We start from the raw sequence: 15668 nt of genomic DNA on the forward strand, positions 1-15668 counted from the left end.
TTTAAGGGGGGTATCCCGGGGCGGTTAAAGGGAACGGTTGGGTCCGCAGCCGCGTTTCGGAGCCCATCCCCCGCATCCCCTTCATCACCGTACCTTTCCCAGCCTTCACCCAGAGCCTGCGCCTCCCTGGCCCTGTGCGTTTGTGCGGCCTTGTCCCCAAAGGGAAATGTAGGGAGGGCCTGTGGTTCGCACAGGCACACAGTTTAGGGGCGAGTCCCAAAGCTGTGTGTGAGGCTCTCTTGCTTCCCTTCCCACTGAAGTCCTCAGTCAGTGGGTTTCGGTATCTCTGCCCCTATCCCCTTGCTCCTAGCTTCTCAGCTCTGACCTGCGGTTGGAGTAAGCACCCTTCACTTAGGTGTCTGCTTTCCCTTCCTCACCTGACTCTTGGGGGCACCACAAGAGGGTTCCCCAATAACCACAGAGAAGGAAACCAAGACAGCAAATACTTCCCAGCAGCAGACCTGGTCCAGCTGCCAAGGGCAAAGCCTCAGAGGGGAAGAACTTCCAGGCCCTTTGTAAGCTTTGTTCTTACCAGCGAGGTGCCCCCTAGACAGTGCCCTTTGCCCCTCCCAGGCCTGGGTGTCAGTATCCTCATTTGTGGTCAAGGAGTCATTCCTGTCCCGTCAGGTTATTGATGCTCATCTATTGAGCCTTTGTTTGCCAAGGTCTCTGGCCAGGAAGGGAGGAATGTCTAGGGCTTTCCTTCTCTACTTGCAGTTCCTCCAAGAGGCCCCAGCCCAAAGAGGCAGTTGCCATCTACCTCCTGTCGTTTCATTCCCCCGTAACTCCTCCTCCCTGGACAAAGGAGCTTTCCCTTAGAAATCCCACCTTCTTTAAGAAACTGCCTTGGATTGCTGAATGTAAGACCCTGCAGGGCCCCACTGCTGTCCTCAGCTTCTAAAGGGAGGGGGCAGACTTGCACTGCGCTATTCAGATTCAGGATCTTGGTGGGATTCTAGGAAAGCGGATTCATTGATTGCAAGCAGGATTCTGATGGCAAGAACTAGCCCACTGTGCAGTGGAAAGTGCCTGGAAAGGCAGCAATCTCCTGTCCTAATACAAGATACAAGCACAGATGGATGGCCAGTGATCAGGGATGCACAAGGACATTAATTCCTGCAGCTAGAGGGAGATAGATATACCTTGGTTACCTTTAAGGTTTGTGAAGCTTTTAAAGGTTTGTGGGGTAAGGGGTTACTTGCTCACTGCATGAGTTGGTGTTATCATTAATCAGGATAATACCTATGCCTTTTCACATGCTTTTCATATATCAGGCACTGGTGACATACTTTCCATGCCTTAGTTCTCAACATGAAAATCATGAGATCCTTCTCAAACAGAAATCAGATCACTCTTCCTTTGCTCAAAACCCTGCAGTGGCTCCCTTTTCACTCAGGATAGCACCAGGGCCTTGCAATGGCTGGCAAGGTCAGACTATATGTCTTCCCTCTCCACTGTGCTGTTCTTATCTTGTGTTTTCTGTCCTTTCCTTGATCACACACCTCTAGCTGCATTGGCCTCCTTACAATGTAGTGCACTGGGTATGCTCTCACCCGAGGACCTTTGCACCCCACCCGAGGACCTTTGCACCAGCTGCATCATTTGACTGGGCTACTCCTTCCCCAGATACCTGGTTCACTCTCTGTCATGTTCTTGGGATATCTGTTGAGAAGTTGCCTCCTCAGTGGGGCCCACTGGCACCACCATCTTAATACTGCAGGTGGGATGTGGCATGTCCTCCCAGCACTCTCAGCCCCTCATCCTGCTCTCCTTTTCCTCCTTTCCTCAGCACTAACCACCTTCTGACACATGGTATGGTGTATTCATTTATCGTGCTGCTTCTTTGTGGTTTGTAGTCTCTCCTGGGATGGGGCTCTTTGACTGCTTTGTTTGCTGATGTATCTCCAGCACCCAGAACAGGTCTGGCATAGAGTAGGAGCTCGATAATTTTTTGTGAGGTGAAGGTGAATAAACTAGCTCATTTAACCCCTACAACAATCCTGTATGGTAGACACTGTGATTTCACCCCATTTTAGAGATGTGGTGGCTGAAGTTCGGAGACTTAAGGAACTAACCCAAGGTCACATGGCTAGTAAGCAGATGAGTAAGGCTTCAACCCAGGTCTGTCTTACTCTGGGGTCCTAATTCTTAACCAAACACCCAGGTTATCCCTACTGTAGGTGAGATTCTGGACCCTGTACCTGGAGTTGGTGTAGAGCCTGAACTAGCCTGGTGGCTTCTTCCCTGCTTGCTCAGCAATGCACAGCAGCTCTGTACTGAAAAGGTCTGTTTGTTCTTCTGTTCCCACTTGTAGACTCTGAGGGCAGCTGCTGCATCTTTCTTCTCTGAGTCTTTAGCTCCCAGCAGGGCCTGTCCCTTGCTCAGGGCTCAGGGAATGTTGGAGCACTGTTCCAGGTGAAGGAAGAGGCACTTAGCCTTTGCTTGGCTGAGGGTCTCCTGGTGGCAGGGCACGGGCTTTGGCCTCTTTGATCTAGCCCTTTGGCTAGTGGAAACCAGGCTGCAGATAGTGCCAGTCCTCACCAATGCCTGGCTGCCCCTCTCCTGCAGTGAAGCCAGTTCCCCCTGCTGCACTGTTGTGGGATATGGTCTCAGTTGGAGGCTCTAAAGAAGGCATCTGTGATGGAGCATATGTGTTGCTTTCCCAGGGGAGACTTCTCCCTGGAGACACAGCCACTCATTCCTACCAACTGCCAGTATCTCTAGGGGCCCACAAAGATGCCCTGTTTGGAGACAATGTTGGTCATGTGATATGAAGCCAGTTTTCCACTGATGGGCTTGTGTGAACATTTCAGAACTGTTCCATCTCCAATCCTGACTGCTCATCAGTAGGAACGGACAGACACCACCCTTTGGGCTGCAAGGTTTTTCCCTCCCTCTCTCCATCCATGGGCTCCGAAATGCCTGCAGGATCACTGCATACAGGGGTCTGGAGGTGAACCCTCCTCCTGGTAAGTGGTGACCAGAGGCTCTCAACCTACCTGACCTGCCCATTTGGCTGTGCCAGGGGGCTTGCTTGTGGCCACCTTCAGCTCTCACACCTGCCATTATCACGCGCCATGATGACTGGGCTGCAAGTTGGGGTGTGCAGTACTTGTCAATACCATTTTGTGGATGGATTCACTGGACTTTCAAAGGCACTACAGAAAGCGCTATTTAAAAAAACTTCTTGGCCTCTTGTGAAACCACCTTTAAATTACAGCCCTAATGAATGTTTTTCCAGGAATTCACTTTCAAAATTTATTTATTTTAATGCTTGGGTCCTCTTGGAGTTTTGGTTTCGATATTTTTGTCTCAGCTGACCTTTCCTGTCCTACCCATGCTGTGTAAGTGACACTGATTTGGGGTAATGCATTTTGATTTTAAGATGCAGCCCAAACATAATTTTTTCTATCAATAATCTGGGACATTCTGTGTACCTGACAGCTTAAAGGAAAATACCAGATTTATGGTGGCTTTTATATTTGGCCAATTTAGTCATTCACTTGCCATCAGTGTCAGGGGATGAGGGCCTGAAGTCTGGCCCCAGGAGGACTCCCCTTTAAGGGCACATATCAGGTCATCGGCTTTGGACTGGGTAGGGGGGCATTGGTTGAGGCATGGCCCTCTCTGTGCGCTGGACGATGGGGAGGGAAGCAATGACTGAGTGACCCTAAGACGTGGAGGAAGCAGGTGGCAAACTCACAGCTGGGTGTCTGTTGCCCTCTTCTGTCCCTCCTTCCAGGAAGAGGACAGCAGGTTCTAACCCCCGCATGCATGGCATAGAGACCAGAAAGGAGCCCTTGCTTCAGCAGGCCTCAAGGCCATCAGGAAGGTGGGCACCCCTGCCTGTGTGCACTCTGCAGAGCAGGCCTGGCTTGTAGTCCCAGGGTCTGGCCTGTCATTGCTATGTCAGTGTCACCACACTGGATCCCTTGAGCCTGGGGCTCTTTGTTTTCTTGTCAGAGACAGGATTGATTGGTTGGGGATTATCTGGAGAGATGAGTGGGAGAATTTGCAGGCTTGCTTCACCTCAAGCATTTATGCAGGTGGCATGTCCTGAGAACCTGATCACTTGCCCAGCACATTCTGTGGGCACTGACTTAAAGGTGCCAGGGAACCCACAGCATCCTGCCTGCAGGGAATCTTCATTTCATCCCAGAAGGGGGCAGAGACACACCCACAAATGGAAACAAAGACTAAGCCTGATCATCTCAGCCCGTGAAGCGTAGCTCATCCCATAGCGCATGCGCCCCATGCGCACATGTGTACACTTAGTGGGAGTCCTGGTGGTGGTCAGGGGAAGATCTGAAGTGGTCGGCAAAGACCTGGTAGAGGCAGAGTGCTTCAGAGAAGAGGCCCAGCAAGTGTGAAGGCCAAGGGAAGGGTAAGGTGGAGGGTGGGAGGGAAGAAAGTGGCAGTGTCATGAGTGAGGGGGACGTGGTGGGACAGGGGGTTGAGGCAGGCTGGTAAGGCATATGCAGCCTTGTTGCCACGGTAAGGATTCCTGTGCCTAGAAGAGTGGGATCCAAGCTGAACAAGACACAGCCCTGGTCATGGGGCTTGGAGCTTAATAGGGAAACAGATCAAGCCCAGAATGACCCCAGTCCTAGCAGTGGGACTTCAGAGGGTGGGAGTTGGGTTCCACCTGGGAAGACTTCCTCACTGTGAGGCCTTTTAGCTCAGCCCTGAGCACAGAGGGGGACTTTGATTGGCTTTGGTGGAACAGACATAAGGTCCATCAGCATTCCAGATAAGTGGCTGCTGGTGCAAGGCTGTGTAGGTGGGAAATCTGGGAACTTGGCTGGGAGAAAGAGAGAAGTCCAGTGTGACAGGATCATCGGTGGGAAGCTCAGAACAGGAAAGGCTCAGGCTTTGTACCTGAGGGTGACAGGAGGAGGTCTCACCCTGAGAAAGTGTGAGGTGGGGGCGGAGGCAGGCCCTGAGGAAGGACAGCCCAGGGAGCTGAGAGGGAGCAGGGCATCTGGCGCAGAGCCCCTCCTTATTTGGACTCAGCTCCAGGGAGAGGCCTTTTGATGTGTCCTTATCTCTCACTTTGTATCTCTCTCCACTCCCTCTGCACTTCCCACTGGCTCTGACAAACAGCAGCACACTGTGCGAGGAAGGTGTGAGGGCTTCAGGGTGAGCTCCATGGGCCCTGGGCCCCAGGGGCAAAGTGCCTCGCCCTGCTCTTCCTGGTTCCCTGGCCTGCCTGAGCTTCACCAGACCCCTAGGTTTGGTTGGGAAAGCCCCATGCCTCAGTCTCCCCAACTACAATGTGGGATTTTAGTTATTGCCCTACCCCTCTCCCTCTTGCACCTCCCGAGGGGTTGTCTCGAGGTGCTGGGCTAGGGCCAGCAGGAAGAGAAGGTGGACGGGCGTGGGGGCCCCAGGCACCCTCTCTAATGAGTGTCATCAGAGCAGGTATGGCTGTGTGGCCTGCGCTCCCTGCAGCTCAGTGGAAAAACAAGCCAAAAGCAAAACGAAACAAAACCAAGCAGAGCAAGGTGGTGCTCAGGGCTGTGGAGGCAGATGGGCTTCAGTTCAGATACTGATCTTGCCTTGGCCTCTTGGAGTCTGAGTTTCCTCACCTGTGAAAAGGGCGTGACCAGCTGTGCTGACTGCAGAAGGCGCGTGGGAGGAACGATTTTGAGATAAAGTGCCCATAGCAGAGTGCTCAGCACATGGGGTATATAGCACTAAGAGTAGCAGTTCGCATTTTAAACACATACCTTTTTGGCTTTCATATCCTGGCGATGTAGGATGGGGGATTTCAGGGTATTGCATGGTGTCCTTGAGCTTGGGTACTTGGGAGGGATGGTGGTGGTGGAGGGAGGTGACCAATGGAGCTAGTGTCCCCTAGTGGATTTGGTTATAGCCTGTGCATATGTTATTTATTTAATCATTTGCCAAAATAAATCCTACAGACCTATGGAGAGTTTTTTTTTTTAATATTCTCAATACACTCGAGGTTTTAATTCCCATTAGATCTATTAGTTTAATTTAGTAAAGGACAGACTGTATACTTAACCAAAAATTGCTTTGACATTATGGAGAATTAAGAGGCTAGGGCCAGACAGATGTGAGTGGTTTGATCCGTTTGAGATAAAATTCTGTTATTTCCTGATCTGCTTATTAGAAAATATGTAGCTGGCTAATGACAACCAGGAGTCAACCAGAGGGTCTGGGCTCTGGCCCTGGTGCTTTCTCCAGACCCTAGGAGAGGTCTCCCCCTTGGTCAGATGTTGGCTGATGGTTGTAGGGGAGATAGTTTTGGGCGCCAGAGGTGTCTGTGGTACCCTCCTGGTGGTGTCTGTGAGCAACAGCCTTCTGAAGAGCTGGCCTCATGAGGTCAGGGAACCAAGGTGAGCAGAGCCCTGAAGCCTGGGGTGCAGTGCTTTGGGGGCAACAATGGGGTGGGCAAAGCCTGGGGGATCTTGGTTGTATCTCTCCACCAGTCTGAGCTGAGCCTCAGCACCCCCATCAGAGGGCACAGGGATCCCTTCCTCCCAGGGCTGTTGTGGGGTCCAACAGTATGTCCTGTATGAGCTGATGTCCAGTATGTCTCTTTTTGAATTGTCATGGGGTGGATTCATGCTGGTGATTATATCCTGTGTCCCTTGCATTTCTGGGTCCCATAAGTGGCTCAGGAAATGCCAGTTGGTTTGACAGATGACTCCATTTCCAAAATCTCAAAGTTCTGGCATCTTTTCACATCTTTCTGGGCCACCACCTAGAAGTTTCGGACCAGAGTATCCCCATGGAGTCCTAGAGCCAGGAGGAGGCACCGTCGCCCATAGGAGGCTCCTCCCAATGCCCGAGTGGTGCTGGACTTGGTGCTGCTTCTAGTGACTGGCTCTGAAGGAGAGGCAAGCAGAAAGGGCTCTTCATTCAGTGCCACTATTATCCTGGGCTGAAGTGGGACCTGCAGGTCTGGGGGAAGGCTTACCTCTGGCCACTGAAGAGCCTCAAGTCTGGGCTGAGGATGCTGACTCCAGTCCTCTTTGCAACCCCCATGGTCCTGCCACACCAGCCCTGCTCCAGCCTGGACTTTGCTCATCTACCTGTCTACCCCACTCTTCTGGCTGACTCCAGCCAGCCAGACTCCTTTCCTCCAGGAAGCCTTCCTCATGATCTCCTCCCTCCCACACACAGAGTGGCCCACATGCACACCTAAAGCTCTCATTTCAGGAAGGCCCAGACCTGCTTTTATCTCATAGGCCAACTCCCAGAGGTGCTGGAGACTAGGAGCTCTGTGTTGAGAAGTTCTCTGAGGCCTCGTCTGGGCTCAGCAGGAAAGCACGCTGTCACAGGTTAGTGATGTCTGCCCTTGGCATGGAGGTGCAGAGGGAAGCTGCAGGCTTTGCCACCTCTGGAGGGACTTCCTCAGTCCCTGAGCTCTCGCCTCTGCTTTCCCCTCAAGGCTAGCACACATAGGTCTTGCCTGGAGTTGGCAGGGTCAGGGGGTAAATGTGATAGCGCTTCCATTCCCCCATCTCTGTCCACATACAGTGGCAGGGACAGCACCCTGGGGGAGGGGCCTGGGGCCTGGAAGTACCTTATTTCAGCCTACCTCCCTGTTTCTGCCCAAGTGGGGTTACAGGCAGGAAAAGAACAGTGGTCTATACCTGCCTGGCATGTGACAGGTGTTCAGTGGGTGCTGGGTCGCAGGAAGCCGAGGCAATTGCATTGCTCATGGCGAGTTTCAGGCCCAGGCTGTTATCAAAGGAGTATCTGTCTTTCCTGGTTTCATCCTGGATGGTGGCTCCTCCCCACTGTGAGGCTACAGTGAGCAGGGCAGACAGGCACAAGGTCCAGGTTTAACATCAGTTTTGGCTTCAGAGTTCAGTGTCCAGTCTGGATGGCCCTGGCATTCAGCTCATCTCCCCCTCTGGGGTGCACCTGGGCAAACCTGTGGGTCCAGAAGGACTGTCACAGCCTCCCACCCAGGCCCGAGCAGGCTGGGCCCTGGCCATCTAGGCCTTCGCCCCCTGCATGCTGACGGCTGGGCCTGGGAGAGGCTCCTCAGCACTGCTGTGACCTTCATGCCTGACTTGCCCCTTAGAGTTCCTCCTGCCGATAGACTGGCAGCTGCCAGCGCTGCTCTGTTTGTGAAATGTCAGTGGTTTAATATCAATTCTGGAGGTTTTATTGCCTTCACTCCCCCGCCATTTTCCGATGGGATTTTGATCCAATCAAGACCTATCCAGAGTGACTGTACATTTGTGCTCCTGTCCGAAGTTGACAAAAGGTCACCCTGCCTGGGAAGTCTGGGGGCTGCCATGGCTTTGCACGCTTGTGATTACTCTCCTTTTCCCCCTGGGCTCTGGAGTCAGGCCACGTTTTGCCCCAGGAGAGCAGTTTCAGATGGGTGTAGTTGCTGTGCCCTCTGGGCCTGTTGGTTGGTTGGTCAGAGGTGCCTGGGGGCTTAAACTAAGGCAGGCGCCAGCCATAAAAATGCCCTGGTTTTGTTTGCAAAATGTCTCTGATGCTTTAGACTTAAATTAATTTTTCATAGTAATGTTTCGAAATGTCATTTTTCCCTTTCCCAAAAAAAAGCTATTGAATGAGCTTATCTATTTGGGAAGAGGCTTGAGGTTGGGGACCTGGCCACACTGGCCTTTCTCTGGCTCGGCTCTCCCTTCTACAGGGGAGGAGGCCAGGCTCACACACAGGAAGTAGGAGCTTGGCCTAAGGTCCTGCGCTGCCCACTTTGTCACCTGATCTTGGACCCTGGAGGGTCCCAGGCTGCAGAGGATGAAGACTTGTCTCATTCCCGACCCTTCCTGCGAGGCTGGCAGAGGCCCCCCCACCTCTCTCTTCCCCTCCTCTGGGGCGTGTCCTCACTGTGTCTGTGTCCTCATGCCTGTCCACCTCAGCCCAGCTGCCACCCATTCCTTCACTGCAATCCTGATGAGGTGCCTCGATGCTTGATGTTCTCAAGTTCACGGACACTTTTCAGTCCTCCCCCTGAGCTGCATATTCTCATGATTGGGCATGCTCTCCCTCCTGAAGCGCTGGCTTCCTTGGCTTTTGTGACTTCACCTCTCGGCTTCCCTCCCCTTGCTCAGCCACACCACCTCAGACAGCAGTCCCCTTGTAGGCTGCTGTCTGCCAAGCTGCTGAATGTTGGGATCCTCAAGGCTTGGTCCCAGGTCCACTTCTCTGGCTTCAGACAGAGGCGGTCCGCTGTCTTCCTGGGCTTCCACACAGCTGGCTCACAAAGGAACCTGGTGATGTCCGCATGAGGCTCACGATTTTCCTTCAAAACCCTGACCCTCTACAAAGCCTGGTCCATACGAACCTGATAGTTGCCTCTGTTTGAGTAACTGGCCTGACAATCCCCGTAGCCCTTCAGGGAGGCTCCACAATGCCTTTCTCTCCCTTGCCTCCAGGCTCCAAGGTGATTTGACCTTGGGATATCTCTCAGACTTGTCCATTTCTCTTCATCTCCTCAGCCTATATCCCATCCTGAACTCCATTACCTCTTCCTGGATGATACTGAGGTATCTCGTAGCTCTGGCACCTAGCACGTGTCTCCTGTATGAAAGGGGCCCAGTAAATAGTTTTTGGGCCTTTATGCTGAAAGGTAGTCCTTCTGGCTCTTTCTCCCAGAGCTCTGTGGCTGTTTGTCTCCATGATTCCTGAGATATTTTGTTACCGAGGGCCAAGAGTCACCCACAGGCCTGGTTTGTCAGGTCATCCTGTGTGCTTCCTCCTCCTCCTTACAATCACCATTATCATTTATTGAGTACCTACTATGTGTCCTATAGAGAGAGACTTGCGTTAAATATTTCTTCAGCCAGTGAATAAATGATCACATAAATGTGTTAACACCCTGTGATAGAATTACTAGTATCATTCCCATCTTGCAGATGAAAAGTTGAATTCTGGAGCACTTTAGTAACATAACCAAAGGACACTATATTGGTACTAGGTGGAGCTAGGGCAACCTGGTTTCCCAGCTCAGCAGAGGAGCCCGGTGGAGCTGCCCAGGATCTCCCACTCAGTATGCCCTTGGAGTCCATCTTCTTTCCCTGTTGGGGACTTTCCCCTCTTAGTGTCTCAAGTTGGGGCATGTGTAGACACAGCTACTGGGTTAGTCAGTGCAGACCCTGGTGAGCAATGGGGTAATTATTTCCAAAAATATTGACTTGTAATGTGAACAAAGCTCTTCTCCATGCCACCCGTCAGCAGAAAATTGCCTTTGGTATTAACATTTCATCAACCGCATAATGCGAATTGATGTAAATGCATAATTAGAAATAATAGGCTGGGAAAATTCACTCTTATTTATAAAATTGGGCTTGTTAAATTAAAATGGGAGCTAACTATTCCATCTCACTTTTAAAAAATGTCCGTGGCTTTGCCTGCCTTGCTTTGCAGAAGCTCTACACCAGTGTGTGCTTAGGTGCATCCACAGCTTTGTAGGGAGACCCTGGAGAGGGGACACCCTCTGAGGAAGCAGGGACACCACCTGTCCAAAAGGTGGCTCCCTAGTAACACGAACAGGCCTCTCAAAAATATCTTAATCAACATGCAACAGATGACAATCTCTAAGGAAAAAAGATTGGATGACAATTCCTCAGCCTGTTCTCTTCTTATAGACTGGGGGGCCAGCCCATCTGCCCTGCCTAAGTCTGAGGGATGTCGTGGGGTCTCAGGAGCTGCCTTTGTGCAGGGGCAATGAAGTGCAGAGTGCTGTATGAATGCTGTTTGCAGAGGGCAGTGAGAAAAGAAACTTCATTATCATTGTCATTACCCATATTTCTTCATTCATTCAACAAGCCCTCATTAAGCATCTGCTACTCCATACCAAACCGTGTATTAGGTGGTAGGTGTACAGAGATGGAGAAGATATGATTTCTGGTCTCTTGGAACTCACCCTTTAAGCTGGAGGGATAGGCATTTAAACTTGCCTTCATTTTAGTTGCAAGTGACAGAAAAACAATTTACACTATCTCAAACAAACAAAAAATCTATTGAGTCTCATAACTGGATTGGATTTCAGGCAGAGCTTGATCCTGACACTAAGATAAATTAATCAGGGCTCTTGCTCGGTTTCTCTCCCTAGGCTTTTTCTCAACATGTTAGCCTCATTCTCTCTATTCTGGCAGATTGCAGTCCCTCACCACCTGCCATTGTGGGGAAAGGTGATACTCGCATGCTATTCACATTTATAGTGAATGGCTGCTTTTTAAAGGAGAAAGCCTGAAGATCTTTCCTTATGGAGATAACCTCTACCCCCACATCCCATTCATATTGGATGAGTGGGGTTGATGCCATTCCCCAGCTCTGAAGATGTAAATGTAACTCCGACCTTGCCAGTCAGACACCCTGGTCTCTGATCATGGTAATGACTCCAGGGATGCACAAACTCTGATCAGAGTCACCTGGAAGGCAGCACACTGTGGTCCCGTAATAAGTGTGAGGATGGCCTTTGTACCACTTGGGGGGGAGTCAGAACTAAGACACAGACAGATGACCCTACACAGGGACACGGACAGGTGTCCTTGGTGTTGCCATGCCTGGAGGGAGGTGCACCCCACACTCCTCAGCTCCAGGGTCAGTGCCCTCTTTTTTTTTTGTTTTCACACTCCAGTTGGAGCTCAGTTTTCAGTCATTTATGCTCAAAGCATTCTGGCTGTATCTATCCAGACTTTATCCTTGATTAAAAATCACTCATTAAATAGCAGCCATACCTATTTTTAATAAGGCCCGGGCTTAAAGGAGCCCTGCTTCTAGAGCTTTTGCTGATGCTCATGGTTTCATCTTCCAACCCTGTTGGCAGGTTGCCTATCCAGCCTCCATGGCACGGTCTGTGCCCTCGTGGAGGGTGGAACCTATGCTCTGCAGCTAAGCCTTGAAGGGCCTGGCACTCAGAGAGGTCATGCTGTCTCCACCTGACCTGGCAGCTGCAGTGCAGTCCAAGGGGCAGGGCCTGCCATGGCTGCCCCTGTGGAATATGTGGTGGGGGGAGGGGAGAGGGACTGGTATAGAAATATATGGATTTCTTGTTTCCTAATAATGAGGTGTATAATTAACTATAAGGTCCAGGAAAGGGAAGATATAAGAAGAGTCCCATCTCAGATATTTTTACTTGGTTTTCAAAGGAGCACTCTGAAGGCCTCATGTTCTGTTACAACACGTTTGGGCTCCCGGGGCAGAGTCTGTCATAACCCCACTCTCAGCACCTCTTGGGTGCCTTCCTGGGACCTCGGATTCCACGAGCATGGGTGGCTAGCACACTGCTCCTGGACCGTGCTGGTCTACCCACCAGGCAGATGCAGGGTCACACGACAGCACTGCCGACCTTCACAAACCGTGTCTTGTGCCTGGCTTCCTCTCCATGTAGGGGGCCTGGCCCTCAAGAAATAGTCCACTCCCTTCCTTGAAGCTGCTCCTTTGCATAGATCATAAGAAAAACTTTCCCTCTTTTTCAGGAAAGAAACCCTGATGCTGGAGTGGGGAAGGTGCTGGCCCAGGGTCACACAGGGGTCAGTGGCAGAGGCCACACCTCAGGCTCCAGTCAGGGCTGAGCCCTGGAAGCTTGCTTAGGACCCCCTTGCCACATTCCCCTTCTGGCCTCACCTGGCCCACCCCAGGGCATAGTGGGGACCTGGAGGAAGGGCGTTAACAGCCCTGCCAGGGCCTCCCCCGTCCCCTTCCCTCCTCCTCCTCTTTCTCCCCAAGGGGACACAGGTTCCCTTTTCATGTGGGAAGAAAGCTGTCCACTTGTCTCCAGGAACAGCTGGGCCTTATCCCCTCAGCTGTGGCTGGGGCCGGCTGCTGGCCACACAATCCCGGCTGTGTCCTGCGGAGCCCGGGGCCAACGGAAGCGCCTTGGCTGCGGCCCAGGAGCTGCAGGGGGCCTTGGGCCCGTGAGGCTAGAGGAGGGGCCCGTAGGGAGCCCATTTCTCCCGCAGCGCCCCCGCTGGCACCAGCACTGGGAGGTTCCTGAGCCTTGTGAAAGGGGTGCTGAAGGCCCGTCCTTTCTCACTGGCTTCTCCTCAGGGATGTGAGCAGCGGATGAAAACAGCTGTGGATTTTCTCTCCCTTCAGCTGTCTCTCTGGAGTCCAGGCCAGCAGTGCGCTGGAAGCTCTTCCTCGGTGTGGAAAGGAGAACAGTGGGAAACAGCTGGGTCGGGTGGATTCCCAGTCTGGGCCTTCGTGGGGGCGTTTATTTCTGGCTCTTCCACTCTCAGCTTCAGGCGCTGGGCAGCTCCTTCCACTGTGCCGTCATGAGGGGCAGCCACCTCCGGCCTGTCTTCCTCAGCCGGGCAGGGCTCCTTGGGGGGCCCCAGGCTCTGAACCCAACTTCCTCCTGCTAAACACAGCCCCATAGATGGAGAATTCGTTCTGCACCTGCCCTCATGAGGCAGTCTGGGGCACCATACCTCAATCACAACAGTGGGACGCACGTGCTGTCATTGTCGTTATTTGCAGGTCGGGAAGCCAAGACTCAGGATGGTCAAGTCACTTGCCCAAGGCCACGGAGCTGGCCAACCCCTTTCTTTCTGGCTCCAAAGCCTGTGCTCAGAACCTGGAGGCTCTACGGCTTCTCTGGGGCCTTGGCTCCAGCTGCTCTTTCTTCTGCCTGGGAGGCTGCTCTTTATTCAAATGGCAACTGTTCATTGGGTTCTTGCCCTGTGCTTATTCTTGGTCCTACCTTCTAGAGAGGGAGACAGGTAACAGAAACATGACTAAAAAAGAAGAAAAATGAAGCAAATAGTGCTCATCACTATGCACGGAATTGAAAAATAGGGGTGGGCCTGGGCATGATGAGGGTGCCCTTTAGCAGAGAGGTTGGAAAGGCAGTTCTGAGGACCTAGGATCTGATCGACTAGGTGGAGACCAGCTATGCAGAAACAGGAGAAAGTCATGCTGGCAGAGAAGAGCCAGCTAAAGGCCCTATGGTTGGCATGAGCCCTGTGTGCCAGAGAAATGGCGAGCTGTGGGTCTGGAACTGCAGGAGTGGCTGTGGAAGGTGGGGCCCATGAACACGCAGGGGTGCTTCCCAGGAATGAGGGAGAGCCACCATGAGGCTTTCTGTCACTAGACTCTGTTGTCCTGTCTGGGCACTGGGTCCACAATACGCCCCTGCTACCCAGGTGCCCAAGCTGGAGATGAGCCCTGGCCACAGGCAGACATCTCTGCTCAAGCAGCTGAAGGCTGCCATACGAAGAAGAATTGGCCTGCTGTGTGTGGCCCCTGAAAGCAGAATCACTCCTACTGTGGAAGATAGGTTTTAGGGGTGTTTAACAGTCACAGATGTTCAGGGATGAGAAGAGTCACTGAGAGGTCATAAGCTGCCAGTCACTGGCAGAGTCCATGGGGAGCTGGTTTTGGAGTCAGAATCTGGTGGGCCAGCCTACCTTTGGTGATGGAGCACAGGAGTTTTGGGTATTGAAGAGGTGGGACTAGCTCACACTGGAGCCTTCCTTAGTGGTTTCTGACTGCTTGAGTGTGGAAGGAAGGGCTGTAGGCTCCCTGCAGAACTGGGACTTTGGGTGGCTTGGGTTAGACTGCAGAGTTGGCTCCTTGCTCTGGGCCAGAATGTGCCTGGTGCTTGGTAGATTTTGTTGCTTGATTGATGTCATCCTGGCCCTGGAGGGAAGTGATGGGGAGATTTCTTGATTTGAGAAGACCAGATTAGGAACAGATGTCTTTTCGAGCTATTAATAGGCGGTTGGGGAACAATGGGACTTATTTTTAAAGGAGCCCACAGCGAGCCAGTTACGGCTGTCCATTCGGATGTTTTGTGTTGGAGCATTTCATAATCCTGGCCATGGCGAGTCATTTGTGGGGACTGGCTGAGCCCTCCTGATGCTCAATTCAGGTCATGAGCCAGAGGGTCTACATGAAACCTTTTCCCCAAAACTGTTCCACTTTCCAGTAAGGGCCCTACAGCACTCCACTATTCTGATAAATGGGTATAGGACAGAATGATTTTCCAGAAAAGAGGCACTGGGAAGCCCAAGACACACACTGATTGGCCCAAGTCATCTTTTTATTCTTCAATATGGGAGCCTGGGGTTTGGCTTTTAGGCAAATGAATACAAACCATGTGGAAGCTATTAGTAGCATTATTCACAATCACAATTGTTGAAAATTAAAATTGTCCATTACTCCTTGTGTGTGCTTTCTCAATTTCAATTTTAAAACTAACACCATTTAGCTCATTAAAAATAATACTAGTGAGGAAAATGGCTTTTCTTTTTAAAAATGCCCAATATTTGGCTGTAATGTGTTCCTCTGAAGAAAGCAAAGTTAATTATGATGCAGACAAGAGAATTGTTTCACTTGATTTAACATGGTAGATTGACTCTGTGCCCCTGTCCTGCTGCGTAGACAGACCCAGGAGGGGATCTATTCTGGGGCAATGCTACTTCTGAGCAGCCAACTTGAGCATGTAGCTTCCCACACTGACTGTGGACAGGAGGACCCCTATGGGAGGCACCCAGCTCCCCTTGGTGGCTTTTGGTCATTTTGTGTGTGGGAACTAATCTCTCCTGGGATGTCTGCTTTCTCCCGGTCTCTTGGGGCTGTTCTCAGCCCCGCAGAAGTGCCTGCTTGGAGAGCATAGCAGCTGCTGTTGGTATGTGTCCCATATCCCCTTGTCACTCATGGTTGCCCTGCACACCAGCAGCTACTTACTGTGTGTATGTACC

This window comes from Manis javanica, chromosome 17 (genome assembly GCF_040802235.1).
Source record: "Manis javanica isolate MJ-LG chromosome 17, MJ_LKY, whole genome shotgun sequence".
Classification (NCBI taxonomy): Eukaryota; Metazoa; Chordata; class Mammalia; order Pholidota; family Manidae; genus Manis; species Manis javanica.